Source organism: Pan paniscus, chromosome 6 (assembly GCF_029289425.2).
Source record: "Pan paniscus chromosome 6, NHGRI_mPanPan1-v2.0_pri, whole genome shotgun sequence".
NCBI classification, from domain to species: Eukaryota; Metazoa; Chordata; class Mammalia; order Primates; family Hominidae; genus Pan; species Pan paniscus.
Genome location: NC_073255.2, coordinates 123,138,725 through 123,154,245, shown reverse-complemented (window position 1 = coordinate 123,154,245; position 15,521 = coordinate 123,138,725).

The window sequence follows — 15,521 nt, the reverse complement described above, 5'->3', positions numbered from 1 at the left end:
TTATACAGATAGCTGTGTAGGTTTTTCCATGTTTACAGAGATCGCAGTGTAGATATTTCCATATTTGCACAGATTGCGGTGCAGATATTTCCATCTTTACACAGATAGCGGTGTACATATTTCCATGTTTATACAGATGGCGGCATACATATTTCCATGTTTAGACGTATAGCGTTGTGGATATTTCCATATTAACACAGATAGTGTTGTAGATATTTCCATGTTTATGCAGATTGCGGTGTAGATATTTCCATGTTTATAGAGATAGCGGTGTAGGTATTTCCATGTTTATAGATATAGCGTTGTAGATATTTCCATGTTTATATAGATGGCGTTGTAGATATTTCCATGTTTATACCGATAGCGGTGTTGGTATTTCCACGTTTATACAGCAAGCGATGTAGATATTTCCATGTTTATACAGATAGCGGTGTAGATATTTCCATGTTTATAGAGATAGCGGTGTAGGTATTTCCATGTTTATAGACATAGCGGTGTAGATATTTCCATGTTTATATTGATGGCGTTGTAGATATTTCCATGTTTATACCGATAGCGGTGTTGCTATTTCCACGTTTATACTTCAAGCGATGTAGATATTTCCATGTTTGTACAGCTCGCGGTGCAGATATTTATATCTTTATACAGATGGCATTGTAGATATTTCCTTATTCACACTGATGGCGGTGTAGATGTTTCCATGTTTATACAGATGGAGGAGTAGTTAGTTCCATGTTTATGGAGATGGCAGTGTAGGTATTTTCATGTTTATAGAGATGGCGGTGTAGATATGTCCATGTTTATAGAGATAGCAGTGTGGATATTTACATGTTTATACAGAGGGCTCTGTAGATATTTCCATGTGTATACAGATGTCATTGTAGATATTTCCATGTTTATACAGATGACTGTATAGGTATTTCCATGTTTTTACAGATGGCAGTGCAGATATTTCCCTGTTTATAGAGATAGCGGTGTAGATATTTCTATGTTTGTACAGATGGCAGTGTTGATATTTCCATCTATACACAGATGGCCGTGTAGATATTTCCATGTTTATACAGATGGCGGCGAAGCTATTTCCATGGACATGCCGATGGCGGTGTAGATATTTCCATGTTTATACAGATAGCGTTGTAGATATTTCCATGTTTTCACAGATGGTGGTGTAGATATTTCCGTGTTTATACACATGGTGGAGTAGATACTTCCATCTTTATGGAGATGGCAGTGTAGATATTTTCATGTTTATAGAGATGGCGTTGTAGATATTTCCATATTTATAGAGATAGCGGTGTAGTTATTTCCACCTTTCTACAGATGGCAGTGTAGATATTTCCATGTTTATAAAGATGGAGGTGTAGATATTTCCATATTTATACAGATGTCTGTGTAGATATTTCCAGGTGTAAACAAATGATATTGTAGGTATTTCCATGTTTATACAGATGGTGGTGTATTTATTTCCATGTTTATACAGATAGCAGTGTAGATATTTCCAAGTTGGTACAGATGGCGGTGTTGATGTTTCCATCTATACACAAATTGCCGTGTAGATATTTCAATGTGTATACAGATGGCATTGGAGATATTTGCATGTTTATACAGAGGGCCGTGTAGATATTTCCATATTTATACAGATGTCTGTGTAGATATTTCCATGTGTATTCAGATGGTATTGTAGGTATTTCCATGTTTATTCAGATAGTGGTGTAGATATTTCCATGTTTATTCAGATGACTGTGTAGATATTTCCATGTTTTTACAGATGGCAGTGTAGATATTTCAATGTTTATAGAGATGGCGCTGTAGATATTTCCATGTTTATACAGATAACATTGGAGATATTTCCATGTTTATACAGAGAGCAGTGGAGATATTTCCATGTTTATACACATAGCGGTGTACATACTTCCATGTTTAAAGAGACAGCGGTGTAGGTATTTCCATGTTTATACAGATAGCAGTGTAGATATTTCCATGTTTATACAGATGCATATGGAGATATTTCCATAATTATACAGAGGGTTGTGTAGATATTTCTATGTTTATACAGATGGCAGTGTAGATATTTCCATGTTCCTACACATGACTGTGTAGGTATTTCCATGTTTATACAGATGGCTTTGTAGATATATCCATGTTTACAGAGATAGAGGTGCAGATATTTCCATGTTTATACAGATAGCGGTGTATATATTTTCATGTTTATACAGATCGTGGTGTAGATATTTCCATGTTTATACAGACACCGGTGTAGATATTTCCATGTTTATACATACCGCAATGTAGATATTTCCATGTTTATAGAGATAGCAGTGTAGATACTTCCATGTTTGTACAGATGGCGGTGTAGATATTTCCATGTTCATACAGATAGCGGTGTAGATATTTCCATGTTTATACAGACCGCGGTGTAGATATTTCCATGTGTATACAGATAGCGGTGCAGATATTTCCATGTTTGTACAGATGGCGGTGTTGATATTTCCATCTATACACAGATGACCGTGTAGACATTTCCATGTTTATACAGATGGCGGCGCAGATATTTCCATGGATATGTAGATGGCGATGTAGATATTTCCATGTTTAGACAGATAGCGGTGTATTTATTTCCATGTTTATATAAATAGCGGTGTAGATATTTCCATGTATGTACACATGGCTTTGTAGATATTTCCATGTTTCTACAGATGGCGGTGTAGATATTTCCATGTTTATACAGATAACATTGTAAGTATTTCCATGTTTATACAGATAGCGGTTTAGATATTTCGATGTTTATAGAGATAGCAGTGGAGATATTTCCATGTTTATACAGAAAACGGTGTAGAAATTTCCATGTTTATACAGATAGCGGTGTAAATATTTCCATGTTCATACAGATCACAGTGTAGATATTTCCTTGTTTATACAAATAGCGCTGTAGTTATTTCCATGTTTATACTGATAGCGTTGTAGATATTTCCATATATATACAGATGGCTGTGTTGATATTTCATTGTTTATACAGATCACGGTGTACATATTTCCATGTTTATACAGATAGCGGTGTGGATATTTCCATGTTTTTACAGCTATCGGTGTAGATATTTCCATGTTTACACAGATTGCGGTGTAGATATTTCCATCTTTCTACAGATGGCATTGTAGATATTTCCATGTTTATACAGATGGCGGTGTAGATATTTCCATGTTTATATAGATGGTGGTGTAGATATTACCATGTTTATACAGGTAGCGGTGCAGATATTACCATGTTTATACAGATAGCGGTGTAGTTATTTCCATGTTTATACAGATAGCGGTGTAGATATTTCCATGTTTATAAAGATAGCGGTGTACGTATTTCCATGTTTATAGACATAGCGGTGTAGATATTTCCTTGTTTATATAGATGACGTTGTAGATATTTCCATGTTTATACCGATAGCGGTGTTGGTTTTTCCACGTTTATACAGATTGCGATGTAGATATTTCCATGTTTATACAGCTCACGGTGCAGATATTTATATCTTTATACTTATGGCATTGTATATATTTCCTTATTCTGACTGATGGTGGTGTAGATGTTTCCATGTTTATACAGAAGGCAGAGTAGTTAGTTCCATGTTTATGGAGATGGATGTGTAGATATTTTCATGTTTATATAGATGGCTGTGTAGATATTTCCATGTTTATAGAGATAGCAGTGTAGATATTTACATGTTTGTACAGATGGCGGTGTTTATATTTCCATCTATACACACATGGCCGTGTAGATATTTCCATGTTTATACAGATGGTGGCGTAGATATTTCCATGTTTTCACTGATGGTGGTGTAGATATTTCCGTGTTTATTCACATGGAGGCGTAGATACTTCCATCTTTATGGAGATGGCAGTGTAGATATTTTCATGTTTATAGAGATGGCGGTGTAGATATTTCCATATTTATAGAGATAGCGGTGTAGATATTTCCATCTTTCTACAGATGGCAGTGTGGATATTTCCATGTTTATACAGCTGGCGGTGTAGATATTTCCATATTTATACAGATGTCTGTGTAGATATTTCCATGTGTATACAGATGGTATTGTAGGTATTTCCATGTTTATACAGATGGTGGTGTAGATATTTCCATGTTTATTCAGATGACTGTGTAGATATTTCCATGTTTTTACAGATGGCAGTGTAGATATTTCAATGTTTATAGAGATGGCGCTGTAGATATTTCCATGTTTATACACATACCGATGTAGATATTTCCATGTTTATACAGACCGCAGTGTAGATATTTCCATGTTTATAGAGATAGCAGTTCAGATATTTCCAAGTTTGTACAGATGGCGGTGTTTATGTTTCCATCAATACACAGATTGCCGTGTAGGTATTTCCATGTGTATACAGATGGCATTGTAGATATTTCCATGTTTATACAGATGGTGGTGTAGATATTTCCATGTTCCTACACATGACTGTGTAGGTATTTCCATGTTTATACAGATGGCTTTGTAGATATATCCATGTTTACAGAGATAGAGGTGCAGATATTTCCATGTTTATACAGATAGCGGTGTATATATTTTCATGTTTATACAGATCGTGGTGTAGATATTTCCATGTTTATACAGACACCGGTGTAGATATTTCCATGTTTATACATACCGCAATGTAGATATTTCCATGTTTATAGAGATAGCAGTGTAGATACTTCCATGTTTGTACAGATGGCGGTGTAGATATTTCCATGTTCATACAGATAGCGGTGTAGATATTTCCATGTTTATACAGACCGCGGTGTAGATATTTCCATGTGTATACAGATAGCGGTGCAGATATTTCCATGTTTGTACAGATGGCGGTGTTGATATTTCCATCTATACACAGATGACCGTGTAGACATTTCCATGTTTATACAGATGGCGGCGCAGATATTTCCATGGATATGTAGATGGCGATGTAGATATTTCCATGTTTAGACAGATAGCGGTGTATTTATTTCCATGTTTATATAAATAGCGGTGTAGATATTTCCATGTATGTACACATGGCTTTGTAGATATTTCCATGTTTCTACAGATGGCGGTGTAGATATTTCCATGTTTATACAGATAACATTGTAAGTATTTCCATGTTTATACAGATAGCGGTTTAGATATTTCGATGTTTATAGAGATAGCAGTGGAGATATTTCCATGTTTATACAGAAAACGGTGTAGAAATTTCCATGTTTATACAGATAGCGGTGTAAATATTTCCATGTTCATACAGATCACAGTGTAGATATTTCCTTGTTTATACAAATAGCGCTGTAGTTATTTCCATGTTTATACTGATAGCGTTGTAGATATTTCCATATATATACAGATGGCTGTGTTGATATTTCATTGTTTATACAGATCACGGTGTACATATTTCCATGTTTATACAGATAGCGGTGTGGATATTTCCATGTTTTTACAGCTATCGGTGTAGATATTTCCATGTTTACACAGATTGCGGTGTAGATATTTCCATCTTTCTACAGATGGCATTGTAGATATTTCCATGTTTATACAGATGGCGGTGTAGATATTTCCATGTTTATATAGATGGTGGTGTAGATATTACCATGTTTATACAGGTAGCGGTGCAGATATTACCATGTTTATACAGATAGCGGTGTAGTTATTTCCATGTTTATACAGATAGCGGTGTAGATATTTCCATGTTTATAAAGATAGCGGTGTACGTATTTCCATGTTTATAGACATAGCGGTGTAGATATTTCCTTGTTTATATAGATGACGTTGTAGATATTTCCATGTTTATACCGATAGCGGTGTTGGTTTTTCCACGTTTATACAGATTGCGATGTAGATATTTCCATGTTTATACAGCTCACGGTGCAGATATTTATATCTTTATACTTATGGCATTGTATATATTTCCTTATTCTGACTGATGGTGGTGTAGATGTTTCCATGTTTATACAGAAGGCAGAGTAGTTAGTTCCATGTTTATGGAGATGGATGTGTAGATATTTTCATGTTTATATAGATGGCTGTGTAGATATTTCCATGTTTATAGAGATAGCAGTGTAGATATTTACATGTTTGTACAGATGGCGGTGTTTATATTTCCATCTATACACACATGGCCGTGTAGATATTTCCATGTTTATACAGATGGTGGCGTAGATATTTCCATGTTTTCACTGATGGTGGTGTAGATATTTCCGTGTTTATTCACATGGAGGCGTAGATACTTCCATCTTTATGGAGATGGCAGTGTAGATATTTTCATGTTTATAGAGATGGCGGTGTAGATATTTCCATATTTATAGAGATAGCGGTGTAGATATTTCCATCTTTCTACAGATGGCAGTGTGGATATTTCCATGTTTATACAGCTGGCGGTGTAGATATTTCCATATTTATACAGATGTCTGTGTAGATATTTCCATGTGTATACAGATGGTATTGTAGGTATTTCCATGTTTATACAGATGGTGGTGTAGATATTTCCATGTTTATTCAGATGACTGTGTAGATATTTCCATGTTTTTACAGATGGCAGTGTAGATATTTCAATGTTTATAGAGATGGCGCTGTAGATATTTCCATGTTTATACACATACCGATGTAGATATTTCCATGTTTATACAGACCGCAGTGTAGATATTTCCATGTTTATAGAGATAGCAGTTCAGATATTTCCAAGTTTGTACAGATGGCGGTGTTTATGTTTCCATCAATACACAGATTGCCGTGTAGGTATTTCCATGTGTATACAGATGGCATTGTAGATATTTCCATGTTTATACAGATGGTGGTGTAGATATTTCCATGTTTACACAGATGACTGTATAGGTATTTCCATGTTTATACAGATGGCGGTGTAGATATTTCCAGGTTTATAGAGATAGCGGTATAGATATTTCCATATTTATACAGATAACGGTGTAGAAATTTCCATGTTTAAACAGATAGCGGTGTAAATATTTCCATGTTTATACAGATCACGGTGTATATATTTCCTATTTTATACAAATAGCGGTGTAGGTATTTCCATGTTTATACAGATAGCGGTGTAGATATTTCCATGTATATACAGATGGCTGTGTAGATATTTCCATGTTTATACAGATGGCTTTGTAGATATTTCCATGTTTATACAGATGACTGTATAGGTATTTCCATGTTTTTACAGATGGCAGTGCTGATATTTCCATGTTTATAGAGATAGCGGTGTAGGTATTTCCATGTTTGTACAGATGGCGGTGTTGATATTTCCATCTATACACAGATGGCCGTGCAGATATTTCCATGTTTATACAGATGGTCGCGTAGATATTTCCATGGACATGCAGATGGCCGTGTAGATGTTTCCATGTTTATACAGATAGCGGTGTAGATATTTCCATGTTTACACAGTTGGTGGTGTAGATATTTCCGTGTTTTTACACATGGCGGAGTAGATACTTCCATCTTTATGGAGATGGCAGTGTAGTTATTTTCATGTTTATAGAGATGGCGGTGTAGAAATTTCCATTTTTATAGAGATTGCGGTGTAGATATTTCCATCTTTCTACAGATGGCAGTGTAGATATTTCCATGTTTATACAGATGGCGGTGTAGATATTTCCATATATATACAGATGTCTGCGTAGATATTTCCATGTGTATACAGATGGTATTGTAGGTTTTTCCATGTTTATACAGATGGTGGTGTAGATATTTCCATGTTTATTCAGATGACTGTGTAGATATTTCCATGTATTTACAGATGGCAGTGTAGATATTTCAATGTTTATAGAGATGGCACTGTAGATATTTCCATGTTTATACAGATAACGGTGGAGATATTTCCATGTTTATACAGAGAGCAGTGGAGATATTTCCATGTTTATACACATAGCGGTGTACATATTTCCATGTTTATAGAGACACGGGTGTAGGTATTTCCATGTTTATACAGATAGCGGTGCAGGTATTTCCATGTTTATACAGATGCCTATGCAGATATTTCCATTTTTATACAGAGGGCTGTGTAGATATTTCTATGTTTATACAGATGGCAGTGTAGATATTTCCATGTTCCTACACATGACTGTGTAGGTATTTCCATGTTTATACAGATGGCTTTGTAGATATTTCCATGTCTATAGAGATAGCGGTGCAGATATTTCCAAGTTTATACAGATAGCCGTGTATATATTTCCATGTTTATACAGATCATGGTGTAGATATTTCCATGTTTATACAGATACCGGTGTAGATATTTCCATATTTATACAGACCGCATTGTAGTTATTTCCATGTTTATAGAGATAGCAGTGCAGATATTTCCAAGTTTGTACAGATGGTGGTGTTGATGTTTCCATCTATACCCAGATTGCCGTGTAGGTATTTCCATGTGTATACAGATGGCATTGTAAATATTTCCATGTTTATACAGATGGTGGTGTAGATATTTCCATGTTTACACAGATGACTGTATCAGTATTTCCATGATTATACAGATGGCAGTGTAGATATTTCCATGTTTATAGAGATAGCTGTGTAGAGATTTTCATATTTATACAGATAACGATGTATAAATTTCCATGTTTATACAGAGAGCGGTGTAAATATTTCCATGTTTATACAGATCACGGTGTAGATATTTCCATGTTTATAGAGATAGCGGTGTAGATATTTCTATGTTTATACAGATAGTGTTTTAGATATTTCCATGTTTCTAGAGATGGCGGTGTAGATATTTCCATGTTTATACGGATCACGGTGTAGATATTTCCATGTTTATACAGATCGTGGTGTAGATATTTCCATGTTTATACAGATCATGGTGTAGATATTTCCATGTTTATACAGATCCCGGTGTTGATATTACCATGTTTATAGGGATAGCGGTGCAAATATTTCCACATTTATACAGATAGCGGTGTAGTTATTAGCATGTTTATACAGATAGCGGTGTAGATATTTCCATGTTTAAACAGATGTCTGTGTATATATTTCCATGTTTAAACAGATGGCGGTGTAGATATTTCCTTGTTTATACAAATAGCGGTGTAGTTATTTCCATGTTTATACAGATCACGGTGTAGATATTTCCTTGTTAATACAAACAGCGGTGTAGTTATTTCCATGCTTATACGGATAGCGGTGTAGATATTTCCTTGTTTATACAAATAGCGGTGTAGATATTTCCATGTTTATGCAGATAGCGATGTAGTTATTTCCATGTATATACAGATGGCTGTGTAGATATTTCCATGTTTATACAGATGGCGGTGTAGATATTTCCATGTTTATAGAGATAGCGGTGTAGATATTTCCATGTTTATACAGATAGCGGGTTAGATATTTCCATGTTTATACAGACCGCGGTGTAGATATTTCCATGTTTATACAGATAGCGGTGCAGATATTTCCATGTTTGTACAGATGGCGGTGTTGATATTTCCATCTATACACAAATGTCCGTGTAGATATTTCCATGTTTATACAAATGGCGGCACAGATATTTCCATGGATACGTAGATGGCGTTGTAGATATTTCCATGTTTACACAGATAGCGGTGTAGTGGTTTCCATGTTTATATAGATAGCGGTGTACATATTTCCATGTATATACACATGGCTGTGTAGATATTTCCATGTTTATACAGATGGCGGTGTATATATTTCCATGTTTATACCGATAACTTTGTAAGTATTTCTATGTTTATACAGATGGCGGTGTAGATATTTCCAGGTTTATAGAGATAGCAGTGGGGATATTTCCATGTTTATACAGATAGCGGTGTAGATATTTCCACGTTTATACTGATCACGGTGTAGATATTTCCGTGTTTATAGAGATGGCAGTGTAGATATTTCCATGTTCATAGAGATAGCGGTGCTGATTTTTCCATGTTTATAGAGATAGCGGTGTGTTATTTCCATGTTTATACAGATAGGGGTGTAGATATTCCCATTTTTCTAGAGATGGCGGTGTAGATATTTCCATGTTTATACGGATCACGGTGTAGATATTTCCATGTTTATAGAGATAGCGGTGTAGATATTTCCATGTTAATACAGATGGTAACGTAGATATTTCCATGTTTATACAGATAGTTCTGTAGATATTTCCATGTTTGTAAAGATGACTTTGTACGTATTTCTATGTTTACACAGATGGCGGTTTAGATATTTCCATGTTTATAGAGATGGTATTGTAGATATTTCCATGTTTATACAGGTAGCGGTGTAGTCATTTCCATGTTCATAGAGATAGCGCTGTAGATATTTCCATATTTATACAGACAAATGTATAGATATTTCCATGTTTATACAGGTAGAGGTGTAGATATTTCCATGTTTATGCAGATCTCGGTGTAGATATTTCCATCTTTTAAAGATGGCAGTGTAGACTTTTCTATGTTTTTAGAGATGGCGGTGTAGATAATTCCATGTTTATACACATGGCGGTGTAGTTTTTTCCAGGTTTATGCTGATGGCGGTGTATATATTTCCATGTTTATAGGGATGGCGGTGTAGTTAATTCTATGTTTAGAGATAGCGGTGTAGATAATTCCATGTTTATAGAGATAGGTATTTCCATATTTATAGAGATAGTGGTGTAGATATTTTCATGTTTATACAGATAGTGGTGCTGGTATTTCCATGTTCACAGATAGCGGTGTGATATTTCCATGTTTATTCAGCTCGAGGTGTAGATATTTCCATGTTTATACTGACGGCAGTGTAGATATTTCCATGTTTATACAGATAGCGGTGTAGATATTTCCATGTTTACACAGATGGCGGTGTAGATAGATGTAAGTTTATGGAGACGGCAGTGTAGATATTTTCATGTTTATAGAGATGGCGGTGTAGATAATTCCATGTTTATAGAGATTTCGGTGTAGATATTTAAATGTTTAAAGAGACTGCAGTGTAGGTGTTTCCATGTGTATAGAGATAGCGGCGCAGATGTTTCCATGTTTATACTGATGGCTGTGTAGATATTTCCATGTATATACAGATGGCAGTGCAGATATTTCCATGTTTATAGAGATGGTGGCGAAGATATTTCCATGTATATACAGTTGACTGTGTAGATATTTACATTTATATACAGTTGGCGGTGTAGATATTTACATGTTTATATTAATAGCGGTGTAGATATTTCCATGTTTATTCAGATAGCGGTGCAGATATTTCCATGTTAATAGAGATATCGTTGTAGATATTTCCATCTTTGCACAGATTGCAGTTAAGATATTTCCATCTTTACACAGATAGCGCTGTATATATTTCCATGTTTACACAGATAGCTGTTTAGTTATTTCTATGTTTACACAGATAGCATTGTGGATATTTTCATGTTTATAGAGACAGCAGTGTAGATATTTAAGTGTTTATACTGATAGCGGTGTAGATATTTCCATCTTTATACAGATAGCGGTGTAGATATTTCCATGTTTATACAGATAGCGGTGTAGATATTTCCATGTTTACAGAGATAACGGTGTAGATATTCCCATATTTGCACAGATTGCTGTGTAGATATTTCCATCTTTACCCAGAATGTGGTGTACATATTTACAGGTTTACACATATAGCTGTGTATATATTTCCATGTTTACACAGATAGTGTTGTAGTTATTTCCATGTTTATACAGATATTGGTGTAGATATTTCCATGTTTATAAAGATAGCTGTGTAGATATTTCCATGTTGATTGAGATTACGGTGGAGATATTTCCATGTTTATACAGATAGAGATGTAGATATTTCCATGTTTATACAGATAGCAGTGTAGATATTTTCGTTTTTCTGCAGATAGCAGTGGAGATATTTTCATGTTTATACAGATAGTGGTGTAGTTATTTCCTTGTTTATAGAGATAGTGGTGTAGATAATTCCATGTTTCTACAGATTGCGGTGTAGTTATTTCCATGTTTATAGAGATAGCGCTGTAGATATTTCCATGTTTATGCAGATCTCTGTGTCGATATTTCCATCTCTCTACAGATTGCAGTGTATATATTTCTATGTTAATAGAGACGGCGGTATAGATAATTCCATGTTTATACAGATGGTCGTGTAGTTATTTCCTTGTTTATGCTGATGGCGGTGCAGATATTTCCATGTTTATAGAGATAGTGGTGTAGATATTTCCATGTTTACAGAGATAGCACTGTATATATTTTCAAATTTGCACAGATTGCGGTCTAGATATTTCCATCTTTACACAGATAGTGATGTACATATTTCCATGTTTACACAGATATCTGTGTAGATATTTCCATGTTTACACAGATAGTGTTGTAGATATTTCCATGTTTATACAGATAGCGGTGTAGATATTTCCAAGTTTATAGAGATGGCAGTGTAGATATTTCCATGTTTATACAGATAGCGGTGTAGATATTTCCAAGTTTATACTGATAGCGGTGTAGGTATTTCCATGTTTATAGAGATAGCGGTGTAGATATTTCCATGTTTACACAGATGACAGTGTACACATTTCCATGTGTATACAGATGGCAGTTTAGATATTTCCATGTTCATACAGATGGGGATGTAGATATTTCCATATTTATACGGATGACAGTGTAGAGATTTCCATGTTTTTACATAGGGCGGTGTAGGTATTTCCTTGTTTATACAGAAGGCAGTTTAGATATTTCCATGTTTATAGAGATGGCCATGTAGATATTTCCGTGTTTATACCGATAGCGGTGTAGACATTTCCACGTTTATAGAGATAGCGGTGTAGATATTTCCATATTTATACAGATAGCAGTTTAGATATTTCCATGTTAATACACATATCAGTGTAGATATTTCCATGTTTATACAGATAGCGGTGTAGATATTTCCATGTTTATAGAGATTGTTGTGTAGATATTTCCAAATTTATACCGATAGCGGTGTAGATACTTCCATGTTTATACAGATAGCTGTGTAGGTTTTTCCATGTTTACAGAGATCGCAGTGTAGATATTTCCATATTTGCACAGATTGCGGTGCAGATATTTCCATCTTTACACAGATAGCGGTGTACATATTTCCATGTTTATACAGATGGCGGCATACATATTTCCATGTTTAGACGTATAGCGTTGTGGATATTTCCATATTAACACAGATAGTGTTGTAGATATTTCCATGTTTATGCAGATTGCGGTGTAGATAGTTCCATGTTTATACAGACAGCGGTGTAGATATTTCCATGTTTACAGAGATAGCGGTGTAGATATTTCCATATTAGCACAGATAGTGTTGTAGATATTTCCATGTTTATAAAGATAGCGGTGCAGATATTTCCATGTTTATACAGATGGCAGTGTAGATATTTCCATGTTTATACAGATGGCAGTGTACATATTTCCATGTTTATACAGATAGTGGTGTAGATATTTCCATGTATATGCAGATAACTGTGTATATATTTCCATGTTTATACAGATGGCAGTTTAGATACTTCCATCTGTATACAGATGGCTGTGTAGATATTTCCATGTTTATACAGATGGCAGTGTAGATATTTCCATGTTTATACAGATAGTGGTGTAGATATTTCCATGTTTGTACAGATGACTTTGTATGTATTTCTATGTTTACACAGATGGCAGTTTAGATATTTCCATGTTTATAGAGAAGGCCATGTAGATATTTCCAGGTTTATACTGAGAGCGGTGTAGGTGTTTCCATGTTTATACAGATAGCGGTGTAGATATTTCCATGTTTATATAGACAGCGGTGAAGGTATTTCCATGTTTACAGAGATAACGGTGTAGATATTCCCATATTTTCACAGATTGCTGTGTAGATATTTCCATCTTTAACCACATAGCCGTTTACATATTTCCATGTTGACACAGATAGCTGTGTAGATATTTCCAAGCTTACAAAAATAGTGTTGTAGATATTTCCATGTTTATACAGATAGTGGTGTAGATATTTCCATGTTTATTATGATAGCGGTGTAGATATTTCCATGTTGATAGAGATTGCGATAGAGATATTTCCATGTTTATACAGATTGCCTTGTAGGTATTTCAGTGTTTATACAGACAGCGGTGTAGATATTTTCGTGTTTATGCAGATAGTGGTGGAGGTATTTCCATGTGTATACAGATGGTGGTGTAGATATATCCAAGTTTATACAGATAGCGGTGTAGATATTTCCTTGTTTATACAGATAGCAGTGTAGATATTTCCATGTTTATACAGATTACGGTGTAGGTATTTCCATATTTATAGAGATAGTGATGTAGATATTTCCATATTTATGCAGATCTCGGTGTAGATATTTCCATCTTTCTGCAGATGGTAGTGTATATATTTCTATGTTTATAGAGATGGCGGTGTAGATAATTCCATGTTCATACAGATGGCGGGGTAGTTATTTCCATGTTTATGTTGACGGCGGTGTAGATATTTCCATGTTTATAGAGATGGCGGTGTAGATATTTCCATGTTTATACAGATAGCGGTGTAGATATTTCCATGTTTATGCACATAGTGGTGTAGATATTTCCATGTTTACACAGATAGCAGTGTAGATGTCTTCATATTTGCACAGATTGCAATCTAGATATTTCCATCTTTACTCAGATAGAGATGTACATATTTTCATGTTTACTCAGATATCTGTGTAGATATTTCCATGTTTACACAGATATTGTTGCAGATATTTCCATGTTTAGACGGCGGTGTAGATATTTCAAAGTTCATAGAGACGGCAGTGTAGATATTTCCATGTTTATACAGATAGCGGTGTAGATATTTCCATGTTTATACTGATAGCATTGTAGGTATTTCCATGTTTATAGAGATAGCGGTGTAGATATTTCCATGTTTATGCAGATGGCAGTGTACATATTTCCATGTGTATACAAATGGCAGTTTAGATATTTCCATGTTCTTACAGATGGAGGTGTATATATTTCCATGTTTATACAGATGACAGTTTAGATATTTCCATGTTTTTACAGAGGGCGGTGTAGATATTTCCATGTTTATACAGATAGCGGTGTATGTATTTCCATGTTTATAGAGATACGAGTGTAGTTATTTCCATGTTTATACAGATGGCAGTGTAGATATTTCCACGTTGATACAGAAGGCGGTGTAGATACTTCCATGCTAATAGAGATAGGGGTGTAGATATTTCCATATTTATACAAATAGCGGTGTACATATTTACACTTTTATAGAGATAGTGGTGTAAATATTTCCATCTTTCTGCAGATGGCATTGTAGATATTTCGATGTTTATACAGATGGCAGTGTTGATATTTCCATGTTTATACAGAAGGCGGTGTACACATTTCCATATTTATACATATAGCGGTGTAGATATTTCCATGTTTACAGAGATAGCGTTGTAGATATTTCCATCTTTGCACAGATAGCGGTGTAGATATTTCCAACTTTACACAGATAGCTGTGTGGATATTTCTATGTTTACACAGATAGCGGTGTAGATATTTCCATGTTTATACAGATAGTGGTGTAGATATTTCCAACTTTGTACAGATAGCGGTGTAG